Raw genomic sequence first — 17,305 nt, forward strand, 5'->3', positions numbered from 1 at the left:
GTTTACCTGTGCCGTGTCTGCCATTTTCAGGGACCCGAAAACCGCCGCACACAGGACCTCCATCACGTCTTCAATGAAACAAGATGGCCACAAACTCCTCCCCCAAGTCCTCAGTCATCTGCTCCATTCTGACCTCTTCTCCCGCTGATTGGCCGATTGGACTCATCTATTTTCCCCACTATGGGGAGTACAAGCCTTAGTTAGCAATGGCATGATAAATATTAATTTCATGTTCATGTTCTTCATAATATTAAGAAACTGACCTAAAATCATGATTTTGTATTGCTTTAGAAAAAAATTTGACCTGTCCCTTTAAGAAAAAGTATCGGTAATTGGTATCGGCGAGTACTTGGAAAAAAGTATCCGTACTGGTACTCGCTCTTAAAAAAGTGGTATCGGTGCATCCCTAGTCCATATGATTTCAAATATCCAAGTATCTTTCTCGGGCTTTGGTATAACCACGAGGATGGCCTCCCCCACTGACTTTGGCAGCCTCCCCATTTTACTTGCTTCATTAAAGACTGTCAGTAACTCTGGGATGAGAACATCATCATAGTTTTTATATATTTCAGATGACAATCTATCCATTCCAGCTGCTTTATTTAGGTGTTTCCCTAATGGCAATTACAGAGTTCTTCTTCTGTGATAGGTGCTTCCAGGTCTTTGTTCTATAATTCTGTCAATTTTGGAAGATCCACAGATCCACCCCCGGGAAAAAACGTATCAAGTCTTTAGTGTTGTATATGGACTTATTAGTATATAAGACTTGATGGTAATCCTTAAAAGTGCTAATAATTTCATCTGACTTTGAGGTCGAGCATTCCTGGCCTACAAAAATATTACCAATGTAACTAGTTGTTCTTTGCGATTGAGCTATAGTGGCCAGGAGATGTCCGACTGTAATATCTAAATTGACTTTACAATTCCTCGAATAAGCTAACCTTGCTATTCTCTGCTTCCAAATATAACAATACAATGGTTAAAAGATGCAATGGTCTTTATTTATTTATACAGAAATACAGGGCTTGAAAAATTTGATGGTGTCTTACCAGTCAGTCAAAAATTTCACCAGTCAGCATTTTACTGCTCATCAGTTTAGTGTTATCACTGATTAATGGCTCTAAAATGATTGCTCTCACTCCGACGTTTGCGGCGATATGTAACATGTGCGGAACAATCGTCGTTTTCGCACGTAGGCGCACCCGACGCATATCTGCGTGTGTATGTGGGGGGCGGGGACTTTAAAAAATGTTTTCTTTTTTAATTTTTTTATGCTTTATTTTTATGATTCTTTAATTTTTGTATTACTTTATTGCTATTACATGGGGGGGGGGAGACCTTCCTTTGATCTCCTGTCACAGAGCCGTGCCGGTCTCGGCCGCATCGGGCACAGCGGATCTCGGGACCGGCAACGGCCAGGGACAGCTGCTAATACAAGCGATCGAGCGTCTATAGAGACGCTCGATCGCTTGACTGTGTTAAGCTGCCGGCCATGTAATTACAGCGGCCGGCGGGGAAGCTGCTCGTCGGGCTCCACCGTCCTCTCGTCACAGACGAGTGGAGTTTTCAAGCCCTGCAGAAATATAAATAAACATATTAAAAGATAAAATAGATACAAAAGTAGTTCATCACTAAGACAATAAAGAAAATACTTTACATAGCAAGTCCGTCCTCTGGTTCTGTGTCTTGGCTGGGCTCAGAGAGAGAGCAATATGGCTGAGCACTGGTTTTTATAGTAAACAGGACCCATTCATACAAGCATATCGACACCCCTTTACCCAGAATTCCATATGACCCATATAGGTCTTTCGGCCAATCTGCATCTTCCTTCATATTTGTCAGCATGCACTGAAGTCCTCCAGCAGGAGGCACCATCGTACTGCAGGTCACTCCTCGGCCTAGGTCAACACCTTGTCCTTTGATCCATAGATAGTGGACAGCCACCTTCATATGCAATGCAGGATATCTTGAGGGTGTCTTCCCAATGCGCATATAACCCCCATCAACACCAAAGGGTGCAATGCGTGACGTCCTGTCCAGGTGACTGAATCTCACCTTTATCACTTCCCTTGCCATGCCTCCTGCGGGGATGAATACCATGGCCTCCAACACTTCTAAAACACAGCTGGTTTCTTTGATGACCCATGCAATCTTAGATTCAATATTTGTAGATAGACGTTCGGCAGTTTTAGTACATGAAAATGCTGTGCATTCCGACACCGACCTTCTCTACTTCCTCGAAGTAGGGTTGTACAGAGAAAAACATATTTCTCTCTGCTTTGTGCAACAGGTAACATTTATAAAAAGATCCTGCCTATTTACCCATTTATCCCTATTTTTAATTATCGGAGATTTAAGATAATTAATCTCTGCCTGTCTTGCTGCCTCGGCCAATTCAACTTCCTGTATTCTTGACTTTTTTAATCTTGATAATCTCACATGAGATCAGGTTCTGATCAGCAGACGTGGAGCTGCTGATGCAGTGCGTTTTTGACGCGTTTTGATGCATTTTCGGTCCGGATGCTGACAGTTCATTTTTTTTTTTTAGCCAAGGGGCTGTCAGTATGCAGATTCAGCCTCTGAGGTCACTTCCGCCCTCTCGGAACATCTACTTCCCTTTGTGTATGTAAAGCTGGTGATCAGACATGTATCGCATATTTGCAGGCATGTTGATGGTGCTGGTTACAGCAATCTGCAGAGAACGAGCCCGCAGGAGACGTTGTTATTGGTTACACCCAATCTTGAGGCTCTGGTACTCCAAGGGTCAGTTCTGGAGTTTGTACGAGGATTTGCTAGGTCACCCGGATACATTTTTTTTCTTTACTTGTATGTCCATGGCAAGGTAATGGACATGTTCCAAATGTTTGCAGTTCATGTCGTTACCTCTACCCCAACCTGTCTGTCTATCGTTGATAACATCATAATAAGTGGAGCAAGAATAAAAAAAATTTTTTCCTTAGCTGCCTTGCGTTGCGTTTCCGTTCGGTTTTCGTTGCGTTTTGTGCGCGTTCGTGTGTTTCCGGACCGGACAAAATGTGACATGCAGTATTTTTTCTGTTGTAAGCTGAACGGACTGCGCACGTAAGAACTGTAGCCCATAAAACACATAGGGATACATTGGGATGCATTTTGAGTGCAGCAGCGTACGGATCCGGTCAGCACACAAAACGGACGTCGTGTGAACAGGCCCTCAAAGGTGCAGTTAATCTATTTTTAATTAGCAATTCCTGTAGCTGTTGCTTTATTTTATCATGCTCAGTAATAACATAGAGCCAATACGGGTTCACTTTCCAAAACCCCCTCTTCCTTCCCCCTTGACTTGCAATTTAACTAATAAAGGAGAATGATCGGAGAGCCCCGTAAAGATAGAAACACATATCGACCTTCTGATTCCAGCCATGACTGTCTGCAAGAGAACTTCATTGTGTTTGAAATCAACACACTCACTCCCCTAGAGTATGAGGTATGTATGGCGTGGTACTGAGTCCTATACTGCCTGTAAGAGTCCAGGGCTTACTACGCATGCGCCAATGGCGCGTTGCCGCAAGAGGAAACCCGCGCCAACTGCACAAGCGCCAAAGACGCGTCAGTGCACCAACCCGCGCATGCGCAGAAGACCCGAGGTGCAAGGGAGGCCTCCCCACTACTTCAGTCTCAGAATAATCCAGCCATGTCTGAGACTGAGGAGAGTGCTTCCGCCTTTGAGGCCCTGTGCCAATAAGTGACCTCTGTGTCTCAGGCCCTGACGACCATACAAGAGGGGTACTTTCAACTGGAAGGTCGGATGACTGCAATGGCCAATGCCTCAGTTCTGAGCCCTGCGGAACTCCCTGAACCACCTGTTATGGCTATGGAGCAGCCCATCTCCACTCCAGCTCCTGAACCACGGGTTCCTATGCCAGAACGCTTTTCAGTTCCGGGCTTTCAGGAACGCCTGTCGGCTATACTTTGCTTCACAGCCTAGGACCTTCTCTTCAGAGGATACAAAGGTCGGGTTCGTGGTAGCCTTACTTACAGAGGAACCTCATGCATGGGCTCATCAGCTATTGGAAAAGGAGAGCCCTATACTGCACTCACTGTCTTCTTTCTTCGATGCCATGGCACAGCTCTATGATGACCCACAACGAACCACCACGGCTGAAACAGTGTTGAGCTCTCTACAACAGGGGAAACACCCTGTTGAGGACTACGTAACGGAATTCCGCAAGTGGGGTGCAGACACTGCATGGAACGACGCTGCCTTGCGCCACCAGTTTGGCCTGGGCCTGTCCGAGCCCCTCAGAGACGAATTAGCAAGAGTGGGGCTCCCTGATACATTGGAACCCACAGTTCAGTTGGCTATCCAGCTTGATTTCAGACTCGGAGAACGTCGCAGGGAACGATCCGGTATGGCCCGTCCTACATGGATGCTCCCACGAGTACCCATGGCTCCACACCTGAGAACCCCTGAGACCCACGCATCAACCCCAATTCAGGACAATCTAGAACAATCTATGCCTATACTGTGGTGGAGCGGGTCACTTTCTTCAGAGATGTCCCATTAGGCCTAGTAAGTGGATCGAACCCCCATCTGTTTCGCCTTACGATGTTAAATCCTCGCATCTCACTCTCTGCCTTTCTTTGCAGATACAGGGAAGGATAATCCGAGTAGCAGCCATTATTCACTCTGGGGCTTGCAGCTGCTTTATTGACATCCACTTCTCCAAGAAGTATGGAATCCCACTATGCAAGAAGCCCCAGCCGTTCAGCGTTCATCTGGCAGATGGCTCCGCACCAACGTTGGGTCCTATAACCCATGAGACCACCCTCATATTGGTCACCACCAAAGCAGACAATATCTTCGGCTGGACGTGATTTCTTCCACCATTTTTCCGGTTGTTTTGGGGTTACCAGCCACAGATTGATTGGTCCACTGGAGCTGTGGCTCACCCTATTGCTTACACCAGGCCTTCTTAAACTTTCTCCACTCGTGACCCCTTTTTGGCCCAGGAAATTTTTAAGGGACCCCCATTCCTCATTTACCCCCCAGCGTCGGTCAGTGCCCTCTCATCCCCGTTAGTTTGTCCCCGGGAGTGTCACTGTCCCTGACTAAGAGTGACCCATCTGACAGCCAGTGACAAGAATGTGATGGCTGTCAGCAGCTGACTGAAAGTGACCCCTGTCAGACAGCCAGTGACAGGAGTGCGATTGTTGGCAGCAATCACACCCATGTCGCTGGTGCCTGAGACTGACAAGGGTGTGATAACTGACAATCTGCCTGAGAGTGACAGTCAGTAACAGGAGTGTGATTGCTCTCAGCGGCTGACTGAACGTGTCACTGGTGGCTGCTGACAGTCACAGTCCTATCACTGGCTGTCTTAACCGCTGCCAGGAGCATGTCTGCAAATGGGCCCCCGCCCAGCGTTGGTCGGTGTCTTATGTTACAATGAAAGCACAGGGTACCTGTAACGTGTACGTTTGCTTACATGATCCCTGTTACACCAGCAGCTGCTGCTCAAATCTTTTCTTTCAATTGTGGGCTTGTTGACGGTCTCTTGGTGTCCTCTTGTGCAGGCTATCGGTCCGGCATTGTACTTCATGCTGTGAGAGGGTCTGCGATCACAGGAGCGAGAGGGAGAAGAGACCGTGGGAGACAGTCTTGTAGTGTGCAGTGAGCCTGTGGTACCAAGAGATCAGGTCACAAACAAGCATTTAATCTTTGCAGTGCAGGGGGGAGCCCCACCGCAAGGGGATATTTTTGTTTACCTCAGAGGTAGGTTGATTATCGCATTGCGGCCGGCTCAATCTGTTGTGGGGCGGGAGGGGATGTGGCAGTGCAGTGAATGGCACCGCAGCCACACCCTCCGGCCACAATGCAATCGGCCACACGGGAACGCATGGCACATTAATGCCTGCGTTACGGTCTGGTCAGAAAAATAGTGCTTGCAGCATATTTTCGGTCCGGACCAGACCTCAGGCATTGATGTGCTTTCCGTTCCCTTGCGGCCGACCGCATTGTGGCAGGAGGGCGTGGCTGCGGTGCCATTCACTTCACTGCCACATCCCCTCCCACCCCACAACAAATTGAGCTGGCCGCAATGTGATCTAGTGCGATATGGCCACAATTGGGCCGGAACGCACTGAGGATGGTGTGAACTAGCCCTTGAGGGCCCATCCACATCAATTGCGGAGCGTTCTAGAGCGGCAGCTGCTGGAACGCACAGCAATTGCTCACTAAACTTCCCCTTTCGTTCTGGGGTGGGAGGTGGCGTGGTGGTGCATTGAAGTCAATGGCAGCGCAGCCGTGCAATTGGGCGTGTGGCAAAACATTGCAGGTGTTCTGGTCCACTGCAAACGCAAAAAATGCTGCATGCTCTATTTTTTGCAAGGCCGGCGCAATCTGTTGTGGGGCGGGAGGGGATGTGGCAGTGCAGTGAATGGCACCGCAGCCACACCCTCCGGCCACAATGCAATCGGCCACACGGGAACGCATGGCACATTAATGCCTGCGTTACGGTCTGGTCAGAAAAATAGTGCTTGCAGCATATTTTCGGTCCGGACCAGACCTCAGGCATTGATGTGCTTTCCGTTCCCTTGCGGCCGACCGCATTGTGGCAGGAGGGCGTGGCTGCGGTGCCATTCACTTCACTGCCACATCCCCTCCCACCCCACAACAAATTGAGCTGGCCGCAATGTGATCTAGTGCGATATGGCCACAATTGGGCCGGAACGCACTGAGGATGGTGTGAACTAGCCCTTGAGGGCCCATCCACATCAATTGCGGAGCGTTCTAGAGCGGCAGCTGCTGGAACGCACAGCAATTGCTCACTAAACTTCCCCTTTCGTTCTGGGGTGGGAGGTGGCGTGGTGGTGCATTGAAGTCAATGGCAGCGCAGCCGTGCAATTGGGCGTGTGGCAAAACATTGCAGGTGTTCTGGTCCACTGCAAACGCAAAAAATGCTGCATGCTCTATTTTTTGCATTCACAGTGGACTGGAATGCAGGCAATATGTTGCCACGCATCCCATCGCACAGCGGGCAGGGGGGCGTGGCTGCGGTGCCATTGGCTTCAATACACCACGCCACCTCCCACCCCAGAATGAAGGGGGAAGTTTAGTGAGCGATTGCTGTGCATTCCAGCAGCTGCCGCTCTAGAACGCACCACGATTGGTGTGAATGAACCCTAAGGATTCGTCCAGCAGGCAAAAGAAATTTAATTTAAAATTTTCCAGTCTGTGACTCCTCTGCGCCCCTTCCCCCCACAGCATAGTTAGGTATGTCTCTCCTCTGCACCCCCCCACAGCATAGTTAGGTATGTCTCTCCTCCGCACCACTCCTCCCCACAGAACTCAAGCATTTGCTGAACCCCACTAATGGCCAGTGATGGGGTCCCCGGCCGCGACCCACACATTAAGAACCGCTGGCTTACACCACTGTTTCCCACAAGGAGCCTGTTTGACGGTTCAACCCCTTTCCACAGATGACAACACTCTTCTCCCCCAGGCTTACCGAGACTTCTTGGACGTCTTCCACAAGAAGGGGGCTGAATCCCTACTGCCTCACCGGCCGTATGATTGCCCCATTGAGCTTCTTCCTGGTTCTGCAATACAATTTGGGAGGATCTTCCCACTCTCTGAGCATGAATAAGAAGTCCTCCGAAAATACATTGATGACAATCTTAGGAAAGGGTTCATCCGGCCCTCTACCTATCCTGCTGGCGCTGGACTCTTCTTTGTGGAAAACAAGGACCATTCTTTAAGACCATGTATCGACTACAGAGAATTGAACGGTATCACAATCAAGAATCGATACCCGTTGCCTCTAGTCCCTGAGCTTGTTCAGAGGTTCCGCACCGCCAAGGTGTTCTCAAAATTGGACCTACGGGGGGCCTACAATTTAATAATGATAAGAGAGGGTGATGAATGGAAAACGGCCTTTCGTGCTAGGTTTGGCCATTTTGAATATCTTATCATGCCATTTGGGCTGTGTAACGCCCCAGCAACTTTCCAACACCTAGTGAACGATATCTATCGGGATTTTGTTGACCTCTTCATGATAGTGTACTTAGATCCCATATGCATCCGAGCCCATAAACTCTACGCCAAGCTTGAAAAATGTGAGTTTGAGAAAGATACCATACAATTCCTTGGCCTCATTATTTCGACTTCTGGCATATCCATGGACCCCCAGAAGGTAACTGCAGTGCTTGAATGGCCGGTTCCCTCGGACCGTAAGGTCGTCCAGAGGTTCGTGGGAATCGCTAATTTTTTATAGAAGATTCATCAAAGGCTTCTCGTCAATACAGCAGTATACGAACAGACCGCACTATCCAGAGAATTCCAATACTGCAGACTTTATTAAAATTCACAGCAAATCCAGTATATCAGTGAAAAAGTGTATAAAGCTACAAATGCAACAAATGCCAGCACTGCACACCCCCAACCAACTACAACCTCTCATATGTTTCACCCGAAGGCTTAGTCATAGAGGTAACAAATACAGACCAGAATCTCACTTAAATGTGTTAAAAAAACTCCACCCTACACAGGTGCAGGAAGCAATGCTCGCTGATGGATAGGTTAACTCTAAACTGGCTGGTTTATAAGGGTCAGTAGAGCACAAAGAAACTACCAATCCCATCATACATGTTGTAATCTCCATACCAAATGGAGTCAGATGTTTGAACTCCATCTCACCAAACCGCAATCTCCCTGTCAACTGTGCAGGGTGTAAGACGGTGCACAGAAGTGAAATATATAAAATAAAATATCAAACTCTTGCAAATACATACAAGTGTATAAACACATAAATAAATACATACATAATTAAATAAACTATAACAAATGAGTGGCTCTTCTCACCCAAATAGACCAATATATCAGTACTATATACTGATATAGATCAGTACTATGAAACACAAAAGCTTAATCGCCATGAACATATACAGTATACATATATACACATATTTTACAACCATATCTACAATCCGATGTCAAAACAGGAGAAGAATGCCACTCATTAGTTAAAGGTAAAACCAAAATTGATATTATAACGCATGTAACTAAATAAATCAAAGGTGTATGTAAAAAAACTGCATCCACAGTTATAAAAAGTGCAAGTGCACGTTAAAAACAATATAAATATAAATCGGAAAAAATAATCACAAACTAACCTCTTGATCAATATACAATATTATATAAAAAGTAAAGTACTGAGATCTCATTAATGGATATACATTGATCATTAGCATAGTCTCCTAAAAATTCTATAAATTAAGTAACAGATGATTACTAAAAATCTTTCTTATCATAAAGGTCTTATAATAAAATATAAATATTAAATATCATAATATATGCTCTGAGAACATCAAATATGGTAGATATTATCTGGAAACTACACTACTAAGGCTATTTAGGCGAACAGAGAAACCCACAAAAAGTAGCTGAATGGTTTATTTAAAATACTATAGTCTAAGAACCATCAAGAAAAAGATCTTCTAACACAGGTGTCCCAGGCAATTGCCCAGAACCTTCCTCTCAATATTTCAGAAAATGTCAAAAGCACTAATGTATTATCAAGTGAAAAATAAGACCAGAATCCATCAAAACTCATAACTTTAACATAAACTTCATATCACTCGTAATAATATGTAACATCCCACTCAAAGTTTACACCTTTAGGGATGCGAGTGTCTAACTTGAAAATCCAAAAATGACAAAAGGGAAGCTCGATCTCCTCCTCTTAAAGGTGTATCAACTCTTTCTATAATCTGTACCTTCATACTTTTAATATTACTATTATGATAGTGACAAAAATGTTTAGCTACGTTAGTATTCTTAGAGGTTCTAATATTGGATAAATGATCTCTCATGCAGTCACACAGTCGTCTTGTGGTCTTGATGGTACAAGAAATTATATATATAACAAATCAGGTCTGACAATTGACTAGCTGGTTAATTTTAAATGTTGTCCCATTAGAATAAGAAGTCATGAGATGATTATCACCCAAAATACTGCAGCTTGAACATCGGGCTGCATTACATCTGTATAGACCTGTTCTTCTTAACCAATTAATGCTGGGTCCTCTCTTACTTCTAAAAAGACTGGGGGAAATCATATTGCCTATACTAGGTGCTTTCCTAGCTACAAAACGTATACCTGTATCTAGTATATCTCTAAGATCTGTATCCCCATGAAGAATAGGTAAGTACCTCCTTAAAAATCTTTTTAACATCTTCAAATTGTTGACTATAACGAGTAGAAAATACTAAGGGGGAATTCTTCCTCTTCTCGTCCTCTTGGGTACATCGCTAAGTAAATTATATCTAGGAACATCACGTACACTTTCATATGCTGATCTTACCAGGGATTGAGATTAGCCCCTATCTAAGAGGCATCTTTCCAAGTCCTTTGACTCTTTAGAAAAGTCGTCTTTGTCTGTACAGTTTCGTTTCATGCGGGTAAATTGTCCCTATCAGCTCTAAGTAAGGTATTCCTGAAAATGGGTTTCCGAAAAGAATGGACCCGTATGTTGCCTTCCTCTACACTCCCTATCAAGATCAGATCGAAATAATTCATTTCTAAAATTTGTTCTTCTACAGTAAACTTCAAATTTAATTCATTGTTGTTCACATATTGCAGCCATGATTCTACATTGAGATCCTGATCCACAATAAACACGAGATCATCAATATATCGAGCAAAAAAATGGATCTGATCACGAAATGGGTTCTTATCTGCAAAGATGTTACGATCCTCCCACCAACCCAAGCTTCTCGTCAATAATTTCGCCCATCACACAGCTCACCAAAAAAAACAGCCATTTTGTGTGGTCCCCCTCAGCACAGACGGCTTTCGACAAACTCAAGAAGCAATAACCTCTGCCCTGGCCCTTCGTCATCACAACCCGGCCCTGCCTTACGTGCTGGAGGTCGATGCTTCAGAGATTGCGGTCGGGGCAGTCCTTTCTCAGCGCCACGAAGCCACAGCCATGTTGCATCCTGTTGCCTTCTTTTCCAGGAAGTTGTCCCCAGCCGAAAGGAATTATGATGTAGGGGACCGGGAACTCCTTGCTATTAAACTGGCCCTGGAAGAATGGCAATATCTATTGGAAGGAGCCTCGCACCCTATCCTTATCTACACTGATCATAGAAATTTGGAGTACCTCCGTACAGCTAAACGTCTGAGACATAGGCAAGCCAGATGGGCTCTCTTCTTCACCCGATTCCAAATGCATATCACGTACCGTCCGGGATCCAAGAATTGTAAACCTGATGCTCTATCCCGCATGTATCCCACATCAGATAACTCGCTAACGACGGACGCGATACTCCCTGCCTATAATTTCCTCTACTTACGGATGACCTCTTGTCCAGGATTAAATTGGCCTCCTCTCTAGACCAGCTGCCCTCAGGAGAACATCTGCAAGAAAAGGAAGGACTTTTCTTCCATGACCATGCTGTGTTTGTAGCCCTTCAACTGAGAGTTCCAGTGCTCAAACTCTGCCATGACAACAAGTTAGCAGGGTATTTCAGGGTGACCAAAACCACCGATCTTTGCGAACCTTTTGGTGTCCTACCCTGAAGGCGGACTGCCACGCTTACGTCAATTCCTACCCGGTATGCAATCACAGCAAAACGGAAAATAATAAATCATGGGGTCTCCTATGCCCCCTGCCTGTTCCCTCCAGACCCTGGGAACAAATCAGCATGGATTACACAGTGGAGCTACCACCCTCTGATGGGTTTACATCCATATTTGTTGTTGTGGACCGCCTTACAAAAATGGCTCATTCTATTCCTATGATTGGCACTCCTTCGGCCCCTGAAACGGCTCAGGCTTTTATCAAGGAGATCATACGCCTCCATGGGGTCCCCAGCAATATTGTATCGGATCGTGGGGTCCAGTTCACCTCTAAGTTCTGGAAGGAGCTCTGTCTTGCTCTAGACATCGAGAACCACTACTCTTCGGCCTACCACCCTCAGACTAATGGACAAACAGAACGCACGAACCAAACTCTTGAACAGTACCTTCGTTGTTTCTCCACCTTTGTCCAAGACAATTATGGAATTCTTCCTTGCGCAGAATTTGCATACCACGCAATACATTCTACCACTAAGCAATCACCGTTTTACGCCAACCTGGGGTACCACCCTATTTTGTCCCTGTCCTACCCGCTTCCGCTTCGGTCACGGCTGTCTGAAACAGAGTGGAGTTTCTGCACAACAATTTGGAGCTCCTAAAGGATACCATGGCCAGGGCGCAGCTGGATTACAAGACCAGATATGATCGAAGGCGGCGGGGGACCTGGATCTCCAACTGGGAGACCAGGTTTGGCTGTCTACCAAGCATTTGACGTTGGCCTGTCCCTCCAAGAAATTGGGCCCTAAGTTCATTGGGCCCTTCCCTGTCCTTTCCCGATTCAACCCTTTTGTCTACAAACTCAAACTGCCCTCAACTTACCGGATCCACCCTGTCTTCCATGCCTCCCTCCTGAAGCCCGTGGCCCCGAACCCCTTTGGGGAACGTGGGGCCCGTCCTCCGGCTCCCTCCATGGTTGAAGGGATTGAGGGGTACGAGGTGGAGGCCATCCTGGACTGCCGTAGAAGGGGTCGCGGACGCCAATTTCTGGTACAGTGGAGGGGTTACGGCCCTGAAGAGAATTCCTGTGAACCCGAGTCGCATATCCATGCTCCAGTTCTTTCAGCGAGCTTCATCCCGGACGGGCGTCCGGAGGCTGCCCCTTTGAGTCCAGGGCTTACTACACATGTGCCAATGGCGCTTTGCCGCAAGAGGAAATCCGCGCCAACTGCGCATGCGCCAAAGACGCATCAGTGCGCCAACCTGTGCATGCGCAGAAGACCTGATGGAAAAAGGCAGGACAATGCCCAGGAGGTGCACAGGAAGTGACCTCAACCTGATGGAAAAAGGCAGGAAAATGCCCAGGAGGCACACAGGAAGTGACCTCAACCTGATGGAAAAAGGCGGGAAAATGCCCAGGAGGCGCACAGGAAGTGACCTCAAACTTCAATCATCACTTCCCTATATAAGCCCAGCCCAGACACTGCCAAATTGCTGGATTATCTTCAGTCCCCCCTTGTTCCTGTGCTAGTGTGTGATCTGTCTGAACTTGTTGTGACCTGGAAACCTATTTGACTACTCTTGATTGCTGCCTGCCATTGACCTCGTATTTGTACCTTGACCATTCTACTTCTTTGCCCCTTTTGTACTCAGCTGCCAGATTGGAACCGACCCCGGCTTGGATCTCGACCATTCTTCTGATTTAATCCTTGTGTACTTCGTTGCCAGAGTGGACTTGATCTCGGACTAAGGCTTGCACAGTGCTCCGCACCCCTGGCACCCGTGCCACTCGGTGTCCACCGAAATCTCTGTCTCCATCTCCAGAGACTTCAAGGACCCAAGGTGCAAGGGAGGCCTCCCCACCACTTCGGTCTCACCTCAGGTACGTGGCCCCCGTGACACTGCCACTGTTTTAAATATAATATTTTACCTCACAATATGCGTCTCCTGCAAACAGACAATCACCGGGGAATACGTTTTATTTTAATCAAACACTTCATATCTCTTTGATAGTTCCCCCAGTTCTCTCACATTCCATGAAAAGATTGTCCTCTTGTGTCATTGTGTGATAATAAATATTGTTGCATATATTGTTCCTGATGGCAAAACAAGCAAAAAAAAAAACCAAACAAACATCCACAAACTCTTGGGGGATATTTTATGTGCGGGTGAGGACACATTCCTTTCCATCCTGCATCTTCCAGACTACTTGTGGGGTGCTTAGTAGCCTGGTATGTAGTGCCTGTACCCACTATTCCATTAAAAAGATAAATAGCATGCGTTGTCTTTTCTGCCTCCTAGTCCTTGAGTCGTAGCTAGAAAGTTAGCTCATTTCCATCCAGGATGTTGCCTCAGCTGGTGTTCCAAAAATGTGCACTTTGTCTCTTAAGACTACTCTAAGCTTGGTCAGGTAGAGAGTAGCATATGAGATACTATGCTTGCGCAGTCTCCTTTTTACCTCTGCATATTGCATGCGTTTTTGCTTTAGGAAAATCTGGGAAAAAGCAGACTTTCACCCCATTCATAGTTATATTGCATGACGATATCACATAACTTCCCCTATCAAAGTACTTGTAAGATTTACTATCTCATTATTACTTATGTTAACAGCCTCCTATATATCTTTGCAGATTACCTCTGAATAATTTGTTTTGTCAGTTTTTATCTTATCCAGCCTCGGGTTGGCATTCCTTCTCCTCCAGCTTTCAACTTCTTTGTCCTGGCTCCCCTCCTCTCCGTTCTCTCTTTGTCTGTCCCCTCCGTTGCTCGTTCGTCTGCCCCACCGAATTTGTCAGCTCTTTTTCGGCTCTCCCTGCTCAGAGGCGGCTATGTCTTCCAGCCGTCGGGTACACAGCTATGCAGGATATCAGATGGAACACCCGGCACCTCCCCCTCATGTCCTCATCTCACACCACTGCCCCTTGTTCTTGTCCTAAATCTTTTACTTTTAACTTTTATAAGCAGTTTAAAGAAACTGTGGCTCCTATTTTACAGGAAACGTATAATGCGTTGTCAGATATGTGTCCTTTCCCCCCACAGGCACAGGAAGCACATATATAATTGATCCTTAAATATAATAAAAATCCAGCCCAGTGTGTCAGTTACAGGCCGATCTCCCTGAATAATACTGATTTAAAAATAATAGTGATGTGCTTGCAGCCATACATTACATCTTTGATCAATCCCGAACAAGTAGACTTCATGCCATGCAGGGAAGTATGGGACAGTATTATAGTATTTTGGGGTTGGTGTCCCTGGATGCAGAAAGGGCATTTGATTGCCTAAATTGGGGATTTCTGAAGGCTGCTCTGCGACAGATTGGAATTCCAGTATCATTGCTTAATAATATCATGGCTCTCTACTCTGCACCAACAGCGAGAATTCAAATTAATGGTATACAGTACTATCTGATCAAGTGATCATCTCTAATGGGACGCGCCAAGAATGTCCGCTATCTCTGCTCCAGAGATCTGAGGTGTGGAGATTGGTGGGCAATCGCATACACTTGGGCTTTTTGCATACAACTTTCTGCTCTATATATCAAATCTAAGAAGGGCTTTTCATTATCTACTAGAGGAATTAGAGAAATTTGGGAGGTGGAGTAATTTCAAAGTGATTGCAGCGAAATCACAATGCCTGGATGTTACTTTAGAAGCGGAGGAAAGTACATTTGTGAGGGATAGTTATCCATTTAAATGGGAGTCCAAAACATTAAGCTAATTGGGGGTTAATATATCGCCTCGTGTAAAATGTTTTTTGAGAAAAATTATTCACCTCTTCTGAAACTAGTTCAGGAGGTTGGGGCTTTGGGCCACTAAAAAAACATTAATGGATGGGCCGGTTGGCCCTAATAAAAATGGATATTTTGCCACGTCTTCTTTTTTTATATCAGACATTACCCTTCCATGTCCCTAGAGCATTCTTTCGATCGTTGCGCACAACTCTGCTTCGCTATATCTGGGTAAATAAGAAGGCTAGACTTTGATATGACATACTAGTCAAAAGGAAAGATGAGGGGGGAGTAGGGAATTATATTACATGGCGGTGGTTTTAAACTGTATGGTGGATTGGTTCCAAGGTGGAAAAATAAAGATATTAGTGTCAGTAGAACAAAATCTAACCCCCACACCTCTTACATCGCTTCCATGGGTGAAGCCTACTTATAGACCATCTGTAAAGGTAATGTCTCCATTAGTAAGGGCGGTACTGGAGATATGGGACCAGGTGGTCCATAAATTTAATATATCTACTTATATAGGACCAATGACACCTATTATGGGAAATCTAGAGTTTAACCCGGATATGAATACCCATGCATCTTTAAAATGGCAAGAGGGGAAGCCTTCGCCGATCTCACAAGCAATAGATAGGGAGTTGCTCCAAAATCTGCCTTAGGCCAGATAGGTGGTTTTTCTACCTACAACTTAAGCAATTCTACTCTCAAATTGTAAAGCAAGGGGTAATCCATTGGAGTGAAGAAAAATTGTATATTCCCCGGAGCTCTGATATACTATACAAATCCCTTTATGTGCATTCCTATAATTGGTCATCTAAGGTCATGCAACCAAGGTTTGATGAACAAAAAACAGGGGAGTGTTCCAAGTGAGGATCACAGAAAGTGGTTGCTTAAACAGACCGAGACCATTAAATCTTATAAAAATATAAACTTTATTATGTTTTACAAAACATCAATTATTTGCAACAACAATTCCGCTTCTTACTGATGCAATAAAAAAACAATGTTGTTCGTGACACTCAAAACATTCATTCATACAAACTATGGGCCCCACACACACTGCGACCAAGCTCAATCCCTGCAGAAACTAAACGAGGGAATGCTCCCAGGTAAAGCACCTGATAGTAATCAGTGCTGATCCCCTTGACAGACGATGATTTGGAGTATGGACAAGATAGATCAAGTTGGAAAACTCTTTGAACACGTATCCCAATACCTAATGGATACTATCTATCAGTTGGTGATTAATATAGGAAGCCACGAATCTAATCAAAAAAACCCCCATGGTGTGTACATGGATAAAGAACTACATGGGAAAAAAAAAACTGGGCGCCTTTCTTGGTGCAGGTAAAGCTTTTTTATTAAATAAAAGTGTACAAAAAAATACTCACAAATAAGGCAGTATGTAGAAGCATCAAAACTGACAGTCCTTGATTTGATAGCTGCTGTGGATGTAACAGAAAGAGAGATCGAATAGATTCTCTTCTCCTCACAGAGTTCCACTGCTAATGCTTGGAGCGCTTTCAGGGACACCACCCCTTCCTCAGAGCTTAGACAGTCTAGCTCACTATGTGCTTTTTTATATTCTACAGCCAGTCAAAAAGATCCCTACTCAGCACATTAGACCACCCATAAAAACATTTTATTTGTTAAGTTGACTTGTGTGCCAGCTGTCAGAATTAGTCACAAGTGAACTTGACTAATAAAAAGTTTTTATGGGTGGTCTATTTGTGCTGAGTAGGGATCTAAAGGCCAATGGGTAGTCTCTATTCATTTTTCTTCATATTAACAGTCTGTTCTTTTCCCGAACGGTCGGCTCAGTGGGTTAATGGGGGCGGCTTCCCCGAAAGAGATAGCGTCTACTTCTTTGTGATTGGCTACCTACTTGTCTCCCTAGTAACATTATGCTGGGCCACAATTGGTGGGATTTCGACCCTATTGATCTTTTGACTGGCTGTAGAGTATAAAATAGCACATAGTGAGCTAGACTGTCTACGCTCTGAGGAAGGGG

The 17,305-nt window shown here is 45.4% G+C and overlaps 1 protein-coding gene and 1 long non-coding RNA gene across 2 annotated transcripts in view; one reads left to right on the forward strand and one right to left on the reverse strand.

Moving 5' to 3' along the window:
• GGPS1 (geranylgeranyl diphosphate synthase 1) overlaps window positions 1–17,305 on the forward strand; it is a 91,996-nt gene that overhangs the window by 60,233 nt on the left and 14,458 nt on the right. The window lies entirely within an intron of this gene.
• LOC108799799 overlaps window positions 12,827–17,305 on the reverse strand; it is an 18,133-nt gene continuing 13,654 nt past the window's right edge. Inside the window, exon 3 of the long non-coding RNA XR_001942047.1 lies at window positions 12,827–12,840. This is a non-coding gene — a long non-coding RNA (uncharacterized LOC108799799). The remainder of the gene's footprint in view (window positions 12,841–17,305) is intronic.

This window comes from Nanorana parkeri, unplaced genomic scaffold, assembly GCF_000935625.1.
Source record: "Nanorana parkeri isolate BGI_ZX_2015 unplaced genomic scaffold, ASM93562v1 scaffold1817, whole genome shotgun sequence".
Lineage (NCBI taxonomy): Eukaryota > Metazoa > Chordata > Amphibia > Anura > Dicroglossidae > Nanorana > Nanorana parkeri.